The sequence below is a fragment of the Rhinolophus hipposideros genome (genome assembly GCF_964194185.1).
Source record: "Rhinolophus hipposideros genome assembly, chromosome: 4".
Lineage (NCBI taxonomy): Eukaryota > Metazoa > Chordata > Mammalia > Chiroptera > Rhinolophidae > Rhinolophus > Rhinolophus hipposideros.
Genome location: NC_138050.1, coordinates 23,121,557 through 23,140,497, shown reverse-complemented (window position 1 = coordinate 23,140,497; position 18,941 = coordinate 23,121,557). Strand labels below are relative to the sequence as shown.

The window sequence follows — 18,941 nt, the reverse complement described above, 5'->3', positions numbered from 1 at the left end:
TTGTACAGAAGATTCACAGTGTTTGTTGAGTGAATTGACACCTGCAGTGCTCGAGTTTATCAACTAATGGCAGTTCACATGAACAGAAGGTACATGTGAGTGAAATTTGGAAAGGGTCTCAAAAAACATCCAAGTGACAGGTCACGTACTCACCAACAAGTGAAATGGGATCATCGTTCAATTCCTTGTAGGGAAACGGCTAACCAAATCATTTAAGAAATTGTTTTTAAAAGGGTAAAATAAAATGTAAACTTGAAATAGTAAAATTATTTTATAATCATTCCAGGCACCAGGTATATATTTATTATACCATTGTAAATACAATGTTGTTAACATTAATATCTTGTTTAGAGGGCACCACAGTTCTTACGCTTTATTTCCTGATGTTTTTCCATGAGCACTAGTTACCATATTTGCAAGAATTTAGAAAAGAAAAATATTTCACAGTATGTACTTGCAGGTAAAATATTACCTTGCATAGAAATACATCTTGCATAGAAATACATATTTCTTGATTGTCCTCCAGGTATTTTGATGATATGAGGGTAAATAGAATCTTGTGCATTTAGTATAAGAATGGCAAACAGTTTCCAACTCTCGCACTTCCTTGATTGGTTGCTTGGAGTACAGAGTAGAGTTGAAACCTTGAGCTCACCTCAGAGGAGAAGCATGTCATGGTCACTTAGCAGTTAACAGAAACAGGGAGGAGAGAGTCATGGTGGCACCTATTCCCCATCTTTACATGTGTGTATTATTAGTCCATGCGTCTTATTGACTAGTATAGTGTTAAAATCACAAATTTAACTTAATTCATAGTCAGAATATACTTACTGCCTATAAGATTAGTGATGAAAGGAAATGACAATAATCAAAAGCTGAAGGTCATCATAACAAAGAAAATAAAGATAATGAAGTAAAATGTTTTGCAATGTCAGGAAACTTACTGTAGGCATTAATACCCAAACATGGTCTGGTTGCTGGTCCTGACCTTTTCATATTATCTCCCTGCATCTATATATTCCCCATGACCTCATTAGGGGAAGACTCTATGTCCCTGCCTGTTGCCTTTGGACTTGTCATGTGACTTGTTTTGCCTAGTGACCTGCGGGCAGAAGTCAGAGTGTTCTGGGTCCAACACTGGCTACAGGGCTTGTTTCCATTCCCATCTTTGTGCCTCTGCCATCAGCTTGAGCAGAACAGTCCATACCTCACCAGTCTAAGAACGATGACACAAGTCACAGAGCTGCCTCAGACAAATCACTGATATCCAGAGAGAAGCAGAACCAGTCAGCCAAGTCAAATCTGGTCTCATTGATTCTACATTGAGACTTTTCCATCTAGTTTTACCTGATATCTCAGACCAAGATATGGCTTCATCCTCTGAAATTTTGGCATTTGCAGCCTATCCTTTCCTCTACTAAATTCATCCCCTCCAAGTTATGTCTTCTTACCCATTGTATTATCTGCAGTTACACTCTCTTAGTCTGCCCTCGTCTCCGTTATTGTACAAGACAGCAATGATATTTATTTAAACTTCCCAACAAACTAGAATGAACTTGCAAAATAAGCACAAGCCATTGCTTGTTCAATCAAACAGGGTAGAATCAAGTATAAAATACATGGCAGTGCTCAAAATCATTCTCTCTCATGTATCTGTATCTAACCTATCTAGAACCATTGTTGGGTATGTTAGAGGAGAGGACAAGGTGGTGCACAAGAGACTCTGGAAATATAAATATTCCTTATGCTGAGGGTGTTGCACAAGTTACACGATCTGGGATCAACTGTCTGCCTATTCTGACGACGGACAGATACTCCTCTGAAGGAATCAAAATGAATGGAAGACAGCTGTCAAAAGCCTAACACTACAGTTTGGGACAGTTGTCTATCCTAACTAGATTAAAACCCTACATAAAAATGTAAGAAGGAAGTCTGAGTTAGAGTGCACAGAAACAGTTTACTAAGTGTACTTCAAATAGTCATAATAATTCTGTATTTTTAAAAGATTGTTAGTTATAAGACCTTGGCTTCCAGCAATGGCAGACAAATATATATTTTCCATTTCTCCCACAGAGCACAACTAGAAAAGGTGAATCATAATATGTAAAATCACAGACTAAGAAGGCAAGTCTCAAGAAAAGTCCAAAGACTAGCCGGGCACTTTTTTTCTTTTTTTTTTTTTTTTTTGGTGTGGTTGTGGGGTGGGAGAATGCTACACTTTCCCTAAAAGGATTTGCCTAAATAAACATAGTGACTGAAATACTGAGAAGCTATGGAGAACTTCTGGTAATCTCATAAGGCTGGTGGGGGGGGAAAATTGGAGTTCAGATGCTGCCAAGGAAAAATGATCTAATAATGGGTTCCTTTCAGGAAGAACCATCTGGGTTTATACCTTAAGACTAAGAAAGAAACAGAAACAGACTGAGGCTCAGCTTCAAATGAATTCATTCAACGACTGGAGTAAGGTGATCTTCCCTACCCTAACTTTTCAAAAGCAAAAGTAAATTATCTCTGGAGGAAGATAACATTAAATTGTCAGGTTGCAAAGCAATCAAGGGAATTCAAAAGAGTAAGGAGCCCGTCTATGAAGAGAGAAAACACACTAATGGTTTCACCTTTGACAGGGCATGGGAGAAAGAGGTGACTGCCATAAAAGAAGGTAAGAAAAAAAAATCAGATAAAATTGTAATTGATTCCTTAAGGCCAATGTGAGCTAGAGCATCAGTTTAGAAGTGGAGGTCCAGGCAAGCTAGGTTTGCACTCGTAAGATGTTCTCCACAGGCCTTAACTGGCTACTGAGGAGGAGAAAGCGGGGTAGGGAGAACAGAGGCAGTTCGCCTCAGTGGCTCAGACATGTAGGAAGCAATTGGCTACTGATAGTTGACAGGCATGAAACACTTTATACTTCCCTGAATCCTTCTCTCATATAAAGCAATATCCCTATTCAGGGGGAGGAAACAAACAGCCTCATTCCCAGGGAAAATGAGGAGGAGTAAAAGAGAACCTCATCTACCTCTAGGGAGGGGCAGAAAACCCTCTTTCCCGACTGTAGGAATTAGGCAAAGATCCACTACCTCTGGGAGAAGGGAAGAAACAAAAGCTGTCCGCCCCTAGGGAGTGGGCAAGAAGACATCTTAGGCTCCCATCCTGTACCAAAACACAGCACAGATCTGCCACTGTTTGAGGAGGTGCAAAAAAATTATCTCCTACACAACACTGCCACAGATACAAAGCAGAGTTTGGCTGCCACAGACGGCGGCTGGGGAGAAGGAGACACAAATCTTCTCTAAGAACCAGCTTCCCCCAATCTGCAAGATAAAAACTGCAGTATAATCATACATTGGGATACTATGCAACAATTAATATGAGCTATATATACAAAATGATGAATCCGATAATGGAATTACAACTGAAAGTCAAATATAAAAAAGATATATATCAGATGATTCTATTTATAGAAAGTTAAAAACAAGCAAAATTAATCTACGCTATTAAAAGTAATGAGAGAATTTTCTTTGGGGAGAAGGAAGTAGTGACAGGAAGGTGCCGTGAGAGGGATTTCTAGGAAGCTTATAAGACTTCCTTTATGCTAATTATGCTAATAAGCAAATTTAGCTGCTACAAAACACTAAATTGCACATTTCTGCTGTCATGCATATAATCTAAATAAAAAGAAATTATACACTAAGAATACACAGCAGTGCTTTCTAATACTAACAAAATTAGAGGTGAAAAATCCAAAATGAATTTGTGTGTGTGTGTGTGTGTGTGTGTGTAAAATAATTGGATTGTATTTTCTAATTTCACTTGTATACTTTTATTTATCTTTTTATGTTCCCCTTAGAGTTTCCAGACCCACTTACCACCTCCAGCCATCATATTTCAGAAGGCATTAACTTAAGTCTTTCTCTGAGATAAAGCACTAATATTTCTTTAATCTACAAATATTTTTAGAAGTGATGTCAGAGACAAGCAGATGAGGAAGGTGAACACAAAGAATTAAAATCTCATAGTAGGAAACGAGCAAAAACTAAAGTCTACCAAACAAGCAGAAGGGGACTGAGATGGACTAGATGAAGGACATGTGTTTAGGAGTCCAAAGGACACCAACATGGAATTTACTGACTGCCATTATCACCTACAGCAGATGCCTGTAAATGCCACATCCATAGTAGATCCTCTCACTCCTTAATTCCCACTATTCCACAGGGAATGAATGGGCATACAAGCAGATCTCCACGAGCCTATTCCTAGATACCTGACAAGATCTGTACAGACAAATAGTTCCCATCCCAGCACTGCACACTTTGACCCGACCTTCCAAAGTATTAGATAGCTACGTCCTAAAAAGAAATTGAAAGCTCATCCTTGAACAATAAATCAATACAGCTGATAACAATCTCGTTATTAGTGATTCTAATCACTAAAACAAAGTGACAAAGTAGACAGTATATTCCTCTTTAGCTTAGGTCACATACTATTTTTAATGTGAAATTACAAACAAAATAGTTGAAAATGAAGTATTTTTACTGGAGTCAGAATATATCAAAAGTAAAAATTCAGTGAAGACTAAAACTGAAAAACAGTACCTGAAATTCATATCTTAATGAGTGAGTTTATTGGCAGGTTGGATACAGCAGAAGTCAGTATTACTACCGTGGAATATAAATAAATAGTACATATAAAAACTAATGCATAGAGAAAAAAAGAGAGTGAAATAAAATAGAACAGAGCATAAAAAATAGACTATGTTGAAAAGTTAGACAGATATAATGGGAATCTAAAAAGGAGAGGAAATATAGTAGAATCAATATTCAAAAAGATAATGAGAAATTTCCAAAATTGATTTAAAAGAGTGAAATTCCTAAAGCTCAACAAATCCAAGCAGGATAACTTGCCCATCACAGTAAGATGCTGAAAATTATAGACAAAGGAAAAAAATTTAATGGCCACAATATAGTCTTAGATGGATCTTGAGATTATTATGCTAAGCGAAATAAGTCAGGCAGAAAAAGTCGAGAACCATATGATTTGGTCTCCTGGGATATAAAACTGAAAGCAACAAAGGAACAAGACAAACAAATAAAGAAACAAAAACTCATATACAAAGACAATAGTTTAGTGGTTACCAGAGGATAAGGGGGGAGGCGGATGGTAGATGAGGGTAAAAGGGATCAAATATATGGTGATGGAAGGAAAACTGACTCTGGATGGTGAACACACAATGGGATTTATAGATGATGTAATACAGAATTGTACACCTGAATTCTATGTAATTTCACTAACAATTGTCACGCCAATAAATTAAAAAATAAATAAATAAAAATAAATAAAGGAATAATGGGAAGTCAAAAGACAATGGAATGACATTTTTAAAGTTATGAGAAATAACTGCACACCTAGAATTCTACACTCAGTGAAAATAAAACTGAAGACAAAAATAATGACGTTTTCATACAATAACAACTAGGGAAATTTTGTTGGTCTGAACTAGAAAAAATAATAGAGGGCGTTCTTTAGGCAGACGGAAAATGATACTAGACAGAAACATGAAAACGTTAGACATAATAAACATCATAGAAAGGGGAAATATGTGGTGAAATATAACTAGATATTAACTATACAAAACAATGATTATAATGGTATAGTTTAAAATATTTTTAGCACTAAATTATATGAAAGCAATGTAAAAGGTGAGATCAAGATAAATGGAGTTGTATCAATGAAGAGGTAAAAGTAATCATTTGTTTTAACTGTAATGAGGCAGTTACATGATAGAATCTCTAGGGTAACTAAAACAGAATAAATAAACATTATTAACAAGTTAATCATGGGAAAATGCAATTAATAAAAAACTTGTAAACAAAAAAAACCAAAGCTTGATTGAATATGTAACTCAAATTATAACAGTTATACATTAAATAAGTAGATTACAATTAAAAGTATAATTGGCAGACTTAAAAAACTCAACCATATACTCTTCGCAAGAGTCACACTTTAATATAAGGTTACAAAATGGTTGAAAGTCAAAGAACAGAAAATTATATAATACATAGTTATTAAACAAAAGAGAGCTGTTACATAAATAATAGAACAAATTTTAAGACAAGAAATACTACTAAAGAGACAGAGTGACATTACTTAAGAATAAAGTGGTGAATCAACTGAATGATACGAAAGTCCTATAATTGTTTCTACCCAAATGACATAACTTAAAAATATATAAAGCAAGACTGACAGAATTAAAGGAGAAACATACAAATCCATAATCATAATGGAAGACTTTAATATATCCCAATAACTGATAGAATAAATAGAGAAAACTTCATAGATCTGAATCCAATTGACATATAGAATACTGTACCCAACAATGATAGAATTTGTACTCTTTTAAGTAAGCATGGAGTAATTACAAAAATAAACCATGTGCTAAGCTATACAAAAACCTCACCGATCTCCAAAACATTAGAATCATTCAGAGTATATTAATATTTTCTGGTCATCATGGAATTAAATCTGAGATCAATAAGAGAAGAATAATTAGAAGGTCCAGAACTGTCTATTAAACAAAGCACTTCTAAATAACCCTTGGATCAAATAAGAATTAAAAATGGAAATAAAATAATTAGCACTAAATGGCAAGCCACAAGAAATAGAAATATGTGGCTGACAGCTAAAGCAATGCTTAGAGGTAGAGGACTATAGCCTTAATTATATTTTATTTTTTAGAAAATAAATAAAAGATTAAAATCAAAGATTAGGTTTCTCTCTCAAAAAGCTAGAAGAGGAAAGCAATAAAAAAATATAGAAAAAAGAAATACTTCTGAAAAAGAGTGGAAGGCCTTATTTATGTTTATAAACATACAATAGAGAAAATCAACTAAACCAAATTCTGGTTCCTTTAGAGCAACTTTTAGAAGACTTACTAAGAATAAATAGAAAAAGTACAAATATCAATATCAGGAATGAAAAAGACATCACTATAAAAACATACTAACATTAAAAACAAAAGAGTAAAAATATTACAAACACATTTGCAGCAATATAATAGATAACTTGGAAGAATGAACAAATTCCTCAAAAAAACGGTATGTTACCAAAGTTGATGCAAGAACGAGAAAATCTAGGTAACTTGAATATGAATATGAGTCTACATTTATAACTTTTCCACAGATAATCTCCTAGGTCCAGATAATTTCACTGGTGAATTTTTACAAATATTTAAAGAAGAAATTTTATATAAACTCTTTGAGGGTTTGGAAAAAACAGAGTAACTTATCAATTCCTCATATTCTGCCAAAACCTGAAAAAGACTTTACAATAAAGGAAATTACAGAGCAATCTCTCTCATAAATTAAATGTGAAAATCCGAAACAAAAGATATAACATATTGAGGATTTAATATTGTAAAAATATAAATTCTCTCAAATTAATCTACAGATTCAATACAATCACAATCAAAATCCCAGCATGTTTAGTGTGTATGCATGTGTGTGTATGAAAATTGACAAGCCAATTCTAAAATTCATATGGAAATGGAAATGGTCAAGAATAGTTAAGGTAGTCATGAAGAAGAACAAAGCTGATGATTTATACTCCTTGCTATTAATACCGACTACAAAGCTATAATAATTAAGACAGTGTAGTATGAATACAGGGATACAAAAACTGACTAATGGTACAGAATATGAGTCTAGAATAGATCCCTTTGTATACCGTTAACTGATTTGTGTTGAAGGTGATAATTCTGTAAGTTGGGGAAAGAATAGACCTTTTAATAATTGCTTGTGGGTCAACTGAATACCCTTATGGAAAAATACATAAATATCTTAACCTCAATCTTACATAAAACAAAAAAGACACCAATAGCAGAGAAATTGGATATCAAAATATGTAAGGTAAAATATTAAAGCTTTAAAAAAAACTTATGTGAATATCTTGTCTTTGGAGCAGAAAAAGATTTACTAAACAGGACACACATAAAAAAATGCAAACCACAAAGAGAAAAAAAGTCATATATTGGAGTATATTAAAGTAACAAACTTCTTTTATCAAGACATCGTTAAAAGAGTGAAAAGCAAGCCACAGAATGGGAGAAAATATTTACAATACATGTGATTAAGCACACCCTGATTAAGACCCTGAAAGTAAGCAGTTCTCTTGTTCTAAGCAATATACATATATATGTATATGTGTATATTTAAAAGATCCTCATGTAAATATATAGTAAGGCAAATTCAGAGATTAATTTATTGTTTTACAACCCTATGAACATTTAACTAGAATCTTTTCTAAATGTTAAGTACTAATGAGGAAAATTCAGATTGGCATCTTATCTCACCACTGCCCTAAATTCTAGAAATCAGTGGTACAATAACTATGTTAAACTGAACTATTGTGATCTTGCTAGTCTATAAACTGCCAAAATATCAGTCATGTATGAAGGAAATACAAACAGAATGACACCGTCATAAATACAAGGATTTAAAAGGTAATTCACTCATATTATCTTCCTTAAAAATTACTTGAGTAAAAACTACAGGCTTTTGAAAAATTAATCAAAATGAACTTTAATATAAAGGTTCATGTAATTTAAAAAAATACATTAAGCAAAGAAACCTGAATATCAAAGTTATGTTTATAGAAATGCACATGTCAAGAATAATTATTGAAAGAGAAGGCCAATAATGTATAAGTTAGTTATAAAAATGTAAAACTCTCAGATTGATTTCCTAGGTACTGAGATTTAGGAAAAAAAGAGAAGAAAACAAATGTATGCTAAATATCTCATTTTACAAAATTAATCAATAGACATAATTTGTTTCTTGATATTTGGGGAGAAATAGATTGAAAGTATTTTTATAATTTAAAAATAATCATATTTTTAAAATTTTTAGGATTTATGTTAAAATATACCATAAACTTTGTCGAATTTTTTTAAAAAGTTGATAAAAATATATGAACATATAAATAAAACATGTTAAATATGTAAGGAGCAATAATAAATCAGTGATTTGAAAAAGTCTCTGTAGTTAAACTAAAAGGCATTTTGTAAACAGTTATGTTCCTGTGTTTTTAAATATATATTTTAAAATGTATATACAACACACACATAATAGACACACAAACACATACATCCACACACATTAAAAACTAAAAGAATAAATACCACAAGGTTGGTTATTTAATAGTTAAAAATTTATCATTCTTTTCACTTATTTGTATTTTCAAAAATGTTAATAATCACTTCTCCATTCATTCATTCACTCAACAGATAATTTACTGAGCACCAACTATGTGCCAGTCAGGCACTGAAGATAAAGCACTGTGCAAAACAGATAAAAATCGTGGCTTTCCAGAGTTTTTATTCTTGTGGGAAGGAATGAGGAAATGAGCAAAACAAACAAGTAAATGATGTATATTAGAGGAGAACTTGTGGTGTGGACAAAATTCAGGGAAAGACGATAAGGGGTTCTGGAGATGGAGCTGACACTGCAATTTTTTAAAAAATAGTATCGGGAGGCCTCACTGAGTTGACACTAAGCAAAGAAGGTGAGAAGGCAAAATACAAAGATATCTGGTCTGAAAGCGGTAAGCAGAGGGGGCAGCTAAAGTGGACTATGAGACAGACGCTTCCTGGCAGGTTTGACAAATAGCAAGAAAAATCAATAAAAATGTACAAAATGCATATTCAAAGGTCAGAGACATATCAGGATACAGATTCGAGGTAGTTTTGTTAAACTCACCTGTATATTCTTCAGAATTTTGTAAATTTTCTTAATAGAAATATATTGCCTGCATTAATAAAAGACAAAGCCCTAAAAACATCTTGTTGAAAAGTCAATGTGTAAAATTTGAAAACACTATATGCTCAGAGCTCTGCAAAAAATATTTTTCTAATTATATAATTAATATATTATTATTAGAAAAACTTTGGAAACTGCCAAAACAATGGATTTTTTTTTAAAAAATTAGCCATTAGCCCACTAACTTGAGATCTTCCTCTGTCTGGTGTCCATAATTCTAAATGACCACTATTCTCACTGTGACATGTAGAGCCATAGTTACCAAGGATGAATGTAATTTTAAAGCTTTTTATATCAGTGCATCTCAATATGGGGCTCTCAGGTCTCTTGCATCACAGTTAACTAAAAAACTGGCTAAAAATGTAAATTCTTGGATCACACCCCAAAGCTAGTAGGTCAGAATCTTCGGGTGATCTTGCTTTTGAATATCACTCCCAGGTGATTAATATGCACAGTAAAGCTTCAGAACTACTTAGTTCAACAGTAGTAAAGATAACTTAGCAGAAAAACTATCTCTGGTATCTTCTACTGACTGAGCTTAATGTCTTAAATTTCTGTCACTCCTAAGTGTAACTTCAATGCGCTTGGTATGGCGTTGTACCTAAGCATTCCCCACATATGTCAAATCATGATGTTCTTAAAAGCTTAGACGATAAAATAGGTCACAACAAGTACAGTATTAAGCTATGTTAAAATCCTGGATTATGTAGCATACAGAAAAGAATAAGGTCATTTGGGTAGTTCTAGTTTAGACTCACAAAATGACCACTTACTTATACCATTATGAATTTGAATGTGTCAGCGAAACAGGCGTTACATGTAAGACCAAGATACTGATTCAAAGATGTGGCAAAGTGAATGCGGTTATCTCATCCTCCATCTACGTATTTCTTTTTATACTTTCCTACATTTTAACCACCAAAATGAAAATTATATGGATTTGAAGTACGGAATTAGATTTCTCTAGGTGCTTGGAGGATTATAGAATCTCTTAAACTGGAATGGGGAAACGCTTTTTAATTTGATCAAAGAAGTAAATCACTTTTCTTGAACAACAGGGTCATTCATATACCTTCAGTATGACCATTCTGAGAGAGTCAACCTGAAAAAATAGAGGAGGAGGGGAAATCACATATTGTCACTTATAAACTAAGAAGTTAGAAGTAAATATTCCATTAAGAGAGCGATATTAGGATGTAAATATCTATCATAAAAAGATATAGGATTATTTCTATAATAGAGCATGGAAAAATATGTAAGCTTATTTTTATAAATGGGATCATTTCTCATGAAGGAAGACTTGAGAAGCTATGCCACGAATTGTTCTGTAAACCTAAGGATCCCTGTCTCCTTCTAACTAATCTGTTTTGTGAGTTAGATTTTTGTATATGAGTTTTTTACGCAGGCAGCGTCTTTATGCCTACCTGTCTGTGGAAATCAGGACTCCCATTTGGCAGTCACTAAGACTGGCATTTTCATGTTCTGGGAAAAAGGTTCTAAAACATTATTTTGGCATGTCAAGTGAGAAAAACCAGCAAAGGAAATCAAACGGATTTAAAATTTGAAAGCTTTAAAATGAAAAGAAACAGCTCACATAAAGTCACTAAATCAAAATGTTTTTAAATATATGCATCCACACATTGACAGAAGGCCTGAAATAAATCCTGAGGTTTGGTAAGTCAAAGGTTGTATCAGCTAAGGCAGGGCCAATACATAGGTCTGATAGCTTGCTACTCTAGTTGATAGTCCACCTGTCAAAAATTATGCCCTTAGCCAACATAAAACTCCCCCTAAAGATGAACTAATATATAATTAATAATGAAAGTGAGACTTAGGTCCAAAAAGCTGCTATTGAAATGTAGATGCTTACGAAATGTATCTATTCTTATGCTCTCAGGAATGAGCTTATTTATTTAGCAGTTCCTGGTACTCCCAGGAAAAGTTTCAAAAGTGGAATTGGACATGAACATTACCAGCTTAAGAAGTGACAAGGTCCAATGGCACAATGTACCCTATATCAGTGCTTCTCAAACTCTACCTTCAGAAGACTCACTTGAGGCTTATTAAAATGCAGATTCCAGGGCCCTCCCTCAGAGATTCTGATTTGGTAGGCCTAAGGCCTGAGAATTCACATTTCTAACAAGCTCCCGGGAGATGCTGATGCTGCTGGTCCAAGTTACACTTTGAGTACCTGCGCTCTAGCTGGCATCTGGTACCAAAGTATTAGAAAGGCTAGAAAAGAAAAGCATCCAACTTCAAAATATTACCTAATGGTAACCATAATCTAGGCTTCAGATGTAACTTCCGAAAGCTTCTTATATCTAATAATCTTAACATTCAATTGTAGTGTGATGGTTATGTACTCTTATGTACCATTGGGGGGCATTCGGATAAAGAATTTCTAAGGTAACTGGATCCCAAAAAGTCAGAAAAGACTTCACAGCAAAACCTAAATTGTGTTATTAATATTAACGAGCAAATCAAAAAAGTATACAAATTGTGGGAAAACACTTAACTAATGTTTTAAGTAAACTTTCTATATAATGAGACCAAACATGAACATTGTTCATTGTGTAAATAATTACTTTAACATTACAAAAGTGATCTAAATCTTAATTACTTTTTAATGGCTCACTTGAAGAAATATAATGAAAGAGAAAATCATGGTGATGTGTTTCGACCTCTTTAGGGAACAGCACAATGCTGAGTGTCAAAGGGAAGTTCTAGGCCAGCTTTCACATACATAAATTTTGAGAAGCACAATCTTTATGTTTAGTTACCTCATCTACAAAATAATGGTGTTAAATTAACCGGTCTCTAAGGATCCTTCCAGCTTAAATTCTGAAGTGATTCCTTCAAACCTGTTACCTTAAAAATAAAATCTTGCATAACTCTTTCCATTAAGACTCATTCACAATGTTTTATCTTAAAGGACCAAACTTAATTAAATATTACCTATTTCTTAGTAATTCTTCAATTTTCAAGACTCCATGTGGGGCTGTTTTATATTAGAAAATGTAGGTCTTCCTACAGCATATCAAACATGAGTAATCTGTGTAATGAGAATTATTTTCTATTTTCTAATTTGAAAGTAAGTTTTTGTGTGTGGGCGATATGAAATTGAACTTATTTTACATTACTGCAAATAAACCTGCCTGGGATACTGGTATATGCTCACAACTTAGCCAACAATTTGGAAGACAATGAACCTAAGCATAAGGAAATTAATTTAACAAACTCTACTGTTAGTTCTCCATGTCTGAGCATTCGAATCTGTAAACCAAGTATTGAATGTTGTAACATCCTCACCAAAGCATGGAAAATTATTTCTTACATCTTTTGATAGTGTTTTCCTGAACATAACACTTATATATTATCCCTATAAAAGCAAGTAACACTGATAAATTATCACCTATATGATATTACTGTAGAAGATGTATGTTACTGTTTCTATTTTACACACACACGTGTGTGTGTGTGTGTGTGTGTATGTGTGTACAGATATGCAGGGTGCCCAAGAAATGTATACACGTTTTAAGAAAGGACAAAAACTATTAAATTGTAATATTCAATATATAGCGATAACAAAAGATGAACACAAGTCACGTTTGACTTCTGCAATTACAAGCGGTGCTCAAAGTGGTTACATTCAGTGTCCAGACACTTCTGATTACTGCGAACTACTGCTTGAGCAACGCTGACCAAGGTGTCCACTTGTATACATTTTTTTTGCTACCCCCCGTATTTCTTATATTAGAATGTAAAATTCCAGAGTTTTGGGAGATAATTAGGCAACTAAATCACACTTTGTAAGTACATGTAAAGTAATAAAAAGAGTTTTATCCTTATATTTTAAAAAATTATCTCAATCAGATAGTTGATTATGTGACATCTGTGTAACAAATGCCACCTGTGGCTCCAATTTCAGGTTGCCTTTTTTACAAAGTCTAGCCTATTTAAAATGTTTAAATTTCTCTTCAGTTATGTTTGTCTAGTCACTGAAATCAAGTGAAAACAACCTGAACCTTGTCTCCTAATGTGGCAGCACATGTTGCATCATGAGAACTTTTGAAATCTTTCCAGTCAATCATAATGGGATTTTTTTTTCTTCAAAATACAAAGGTATAGGTCAAAGCTGGTCATTTTATAGTATTTCCCTAACAAGTTTTACAACCGAAGTTACAAGTCCTTCCTGAACATTTTAAGTAACCTCAAAGTAAGAAAAAAAAAGGTTTCCTTCAAGTTTTGTTTCTCTACAGAGTAAATTCTTTGGGGGAATTTGTACGGTTCTCTTCAGGTATCCCTAATGAATTTCTTGCTCACAAATCTCCAAGGAATAGTCTCATCAACAGTGAGAGAATAATGTGGATATGATTATCATAGAACACAGCATGGTTTTGGATATTGAAAAGAGCCAACCAACTCTTAGTTTAATATATGTTTCTGACACTAAAGAAAAGGAGTCAGAGTAAATGAGAAATCTCTCCCAATCTCCTAACACAATTTCTGGGATTAAAATACCCTCAATGAAATATCTGTTCTGAAGACACACTGGAAGCTACATAATCTTACTTTAATATTTTAATCTGCTAAATGGACTAGATATACAAAAAATAAAATGAGATAATTTGGCAATTGCAAAAAGTAGAAATAATATTTTTATTACCTCTATGGCTGGGTAAACTGGTTATTCAGTAATCTGATAAACTGTCATCTTCCTTGCATATATCATATTTCAAACAAATTCTGGACTATAGGAAAGAAATGGGAATCCTTCAAAATTGTTTGAATTTCACTGTAATCTTCATTATAGTTACACAACATATTAAAATTAGGTAGTCTGGAGAATTTGCACATATTTTATTGATAGCGATAATCTAATCATTCATGTTGGAGTTCCAGTTTCTACAACAACAAACAAAAATAAAACAAACAAAAATAAACAAACAAAAATAAAACTATTCCTACTCTTCTCTGAGTAATTTAAAATCTGCCACTGACTTATCCATGCCCTGGCCATGGGCAACAAGGTAGAGTCTATAGAAAACAATTAACAAAAATGCTCCACCCCTTATAGGCCCTCTATTGAGAGCAAAGGAATATAAAAACATTTTTTTCTAAGCTAAATTAATTTGTAGCTTTCTAATATATGGAGTATGATGTGACTAATGGGTAACAAATTTTTTAGTACACCACTATTTATTAAAAATAAAAAGAATGAAGAATTTTAAAACTTTTAAGTAAATATATTTAATGTTTTTTTTCGTTGTTGTTTTTTCAGAGATACCTGCAGTTCTATTAATATAAACACAGGAAAATCAGATCAATATAAATAATAAAATGCAACTACCCATTTTATATAGAGTAAGTTTGTAGAGTTCACTTAAGAAATATATGATTTTTTTTCTATGTATGCCCTTTGAAATAGGCAATTGGTTCATTCCCATTTGAAAAATTTCCCAGGAACCCTTAATGACCTAAAACTAGCATTGTAAGGTTAATCTCTAAACAGTCCACTAACGCATGTTTCCCAAAATTTTGTTGAATTAACTGACAACTTTTCATAGTCACCTAATTACTATACTTCATTTTATATCATGGAACAGGAAAGATTGTCAAACCACTTGTCTCAGATCTTAGCCTTCACACAGGTTAGGTATGACTATGCCCATTTTCTTGCACACTTAGGCCAGTGAGGCAGAATCTCAAAAAAATGTAAGACAGCACTTTTTCCATAAAGGCTATAATCATTACAAATCCAGCATCAGCTCTCCTAAAGTAGAGCAGTGATAAGACAACACCCAAAAACAGGCTGTGATCAGTGATAATGGCCTGGAGATAGTTCTCTCACTGTTGATGAGACTATTCCTTGGAGATTTGTGAGCAAGAAATTCGACAAGGCTATCTGAAGAGAACTGTAGAAATTCCCCAATGAATTTACTCTGCAGAGAAAGGAAACCTTTTCTTACTTGAGGTTACTTAAAATGTTCAAGAAGGACTTGTAACTTTGGTTATAAAAATTGGTAGAGAGATGAGTTTCTCTAAAGAATATTTCTGAAACGTTCAGACAACGAAAGATTTAGAAATGTAGTATTTCTCTTCAAACCCTTGTTAGACTCCCATAAATAAAAAAAATATATATGGGAGTTACAAAAACAAGTGTGACTTATTTTTGATGTATGATCAAAGTTATCACTAAATTTTATTCAAATCAATTACTTTTAATTAGTATAATAAAAAAAGTCAGATTAAATTTTTGCTCGTTTTAATATTTGCATGCAAAAAAAGTCTTTTTGGGGGGCAGGGGGGAAGGAAAAGCCTGTATTTTTTATGATTTACTTAACATATACTATGTCTCTCGCATTCAATACCTCTGTTTTCTGGAATGTTTCCTTTTTAATCACAGCTTTCTTGGTATAACCTGAATATTAAGACCATCTTCAAAGGGATGATTGATAGATAATGAATACAGAAGTGCCTGGCGGGCACAGTAATAAGAATCACAATCTAGACTCCAGACAAACATATACCTAACCTTAAAAAATAAAAACAAACCAATGTTTCTCGTAATGGTCACAGTTTACACTCCAGTGGTAGTTGAGATTTATAAATGTTGGCAGCTTGTTGCACATCGTAATAACCAGGTGTGTGACTCTGAAACTCAGGGGATTCACCCACGAAGCATCATCGTGTGCAAAGCCCTGGAGGACGCAGGAAGCCACAGTCTGCGATCCTCGCAGGGCTGTCAACGGCCGGCTCGCACAATGTCACACCGCTTCAGAGATCGGTCTCCCCAGATCGCGTCTGCCCAGGTGTGTCACCCCGCCGCCCGCCGGCTCCTTACCTGGAGGAGGCGAGTGCAGCGGCGGACAGCAGAAGGTGCTGAAGCCGGTGCGGCGCTGGCGCGAGCTCTGCAGACGCGCGGACACGCCCCGCCCCGCCCTGCTCCCTGCGCGCCGCGGGCTCCCGGGCGGGGCCGCCGGGCCGCGGGTTCCCAGGGCAGGGAGGCGGGCTCCACATGCCAACGGCGACGCCCTGCTCTCCAGGTTCCGCTTTTCCATCCACGTGCCGCCCACACTGCTCGCTGATTGGGGCGTCTGGGGGAGAAGCGGAAGTAGCTCGTTATCCAGGAGACCAGGAGCGCTAGAGGTGGTTACCTGGCAACGGGTAGTCTGCGCGGAATCCCTGGTTCCCAGGCTTTGGGCGAGGTTTCAACGGCTTACAGTGAAGCTGAAAGTGGAGGAAAACAGTGAGCCACCAACGTTCTCACTAGCTAAGGCGTCCCACATACCGAATCTGCCCTTTCGAGGTAAATGAGACAGTCAACTATACAATAAGTAAATCACCCCGTCTTCTTGAGGGGCTTGGAGGAGGGAAGTGAGCCTCCTTAAGAAGCAAGGCTGCACTACTCCATCTGGAATGTGAGTGCGGAATGCTGCCTCCTGCACTTGTTATGGTCTCATTGGGCTCAAGTAGCTCTGCGGGAGACCCCTTTAGATCCGACTATTTGTCTGTCTTAGTGGAGTTGTATGTGGTTCATATACGGGCCTTCAAAGTGTGCAAAACTGACATTTTCCTTGTAAAATCTGATTGAAAATGCTTGGTACTGTCATTTCTATTTTCTTCTTCATGTCTCTGAAATATCTTCACTACCTAAGACCTTTATCAAACACACGGGAGAAAATAAGCCTTCATATGCTTGGAATAAAGTGTATTTAATAACGTTTATTGAGCTTTAATTATATGTCAGACTCAGAATAGTTAATGAATGGTCTACCCCAAGGAGGAAAATTCCCTGGACATAATGCCTACCCTCCTGTGCCACAGACTTCAAAGTATTTCCTGCAGATTGTTTCCTACCATGGTGCTTATTCTATTTTGCAAATTAAAGTTTACTTAAATGTTACGTTTCCACATAGGCAATAAACTTGTTAAAATCTAGAGTAAGTTCTTAAAACTATTCCATACATCTAACAAAGTGCCAGATGAATAGCAGACCTTCAGTAAATGTTGGATAGATGGATCAATGGGTGGATGGATGGATGGATAAAATAATAAATTAGCACATAATCTACCAAAGAAAGTATAGAGGGCAATAACTAAATATAATTAAATGTGCGAAGTTCTGCATAGGGTTATATAAAGGTTCTATGAGATGATTCCACATGAAAGAGGGAGAAATTTTTCTTCCAGTGTATACAGAGAAACTTTCAATGAGTGATATTTGAACTGGAACTTATTAAATAAATACATTTCACCTGATGGAAAGGGGGATAGGGACATCCTATGCAGCAGGAACAACATGGCCAAAAGCACAAAGTGGGGGAAATGCATGATTGATACAATTAATTTTGACTTGTTTGCTTTCTCTGGAGGACGTGAGGATGGGTAACTGAAGATATGATGGGAAATAGAAATTGGCTAAAGATTAAAATAGGAAAATAAGAAACCAGATTGAGGAGGATATTGGACTCCCTATTTATGTTATACTTTAACCTCTAAAACTAGAGCTTTTTTTGGAAGAAAGATATCTTGGAAATGTTGGAGGTTACATAAGGGTACAAAGAAGTGAAAAACATGATCGAGTAGGAGAAAAATGCAGTAGTTCATGCTGATTGCCTGAATTGGGACAATGAAAATAAGAATGATGAAGAGAGGATCACAAGAAACATAGCAAGGAAAATAGACTATGGTTTCCTTTTATGATTGATATTGCTAAGTACAGTGCTAAATAGTCGATAATACACATGAAGAGAAAAAGTGGTCAAAGATAAAATACCTAGCTTGATCCATCAGTTGGATAGAAAGTCTTTTATGTCTAATGGGTTCATAATTGTTCCAACTCTCCAGTTAAGAATCATAAAACCAAATGAAACGTTAGAAATTATCTGTTTATGCATTCACAATTTAAAAATGAAGGTATCGACACTTAGAAAGTTATAACTCTGTCAAGTTCTTACAACTGTTTTAGTAGCAGAATTGATATCATGGTCCCAGACTCTCAATTCAGTACTTTTCTCCCTTTATTAATATTATTGGGTTCATTCGTTTTGAAAGGGAGATTTAAACAATCACAGATGTAGTTAGATCTAGAACCCAGAGGAATAATATAACCTAATTTCTGAGGATAAGATC

The 18,941-nt window shown here is 34.7% G+C and overlaps 1 protein-coding gene across 6 annotated transcripts in view; it reads right to left on the bottom strand.

The window, feature by feature from the left end:
- The window catches only part of WDR17 (WD repeat domain 17), a 92,605-nt gene extending 75,770 nt beyond the window's left edge, over positions 1-16,835 (bottom strand). For 5 of the 6 annotated variants that reach the window (XM_081047053.1, XM_081047056.1, XM_081047054.1 and 2 more), the window contains exon 1: positions 16,651-16,751. The gene's annotated coding sequence lies outside the window, so the exon portion shown is untranslated. Of the gene's footprint in view, positions 1-16,650 lie in introns of all 6 variants that reach the window. The other variant, XM_081047058.1, reaches the window with a different exon arrangement.
- Positions 16,836-18,941: the final 2,106 nt, after the last annotated feature.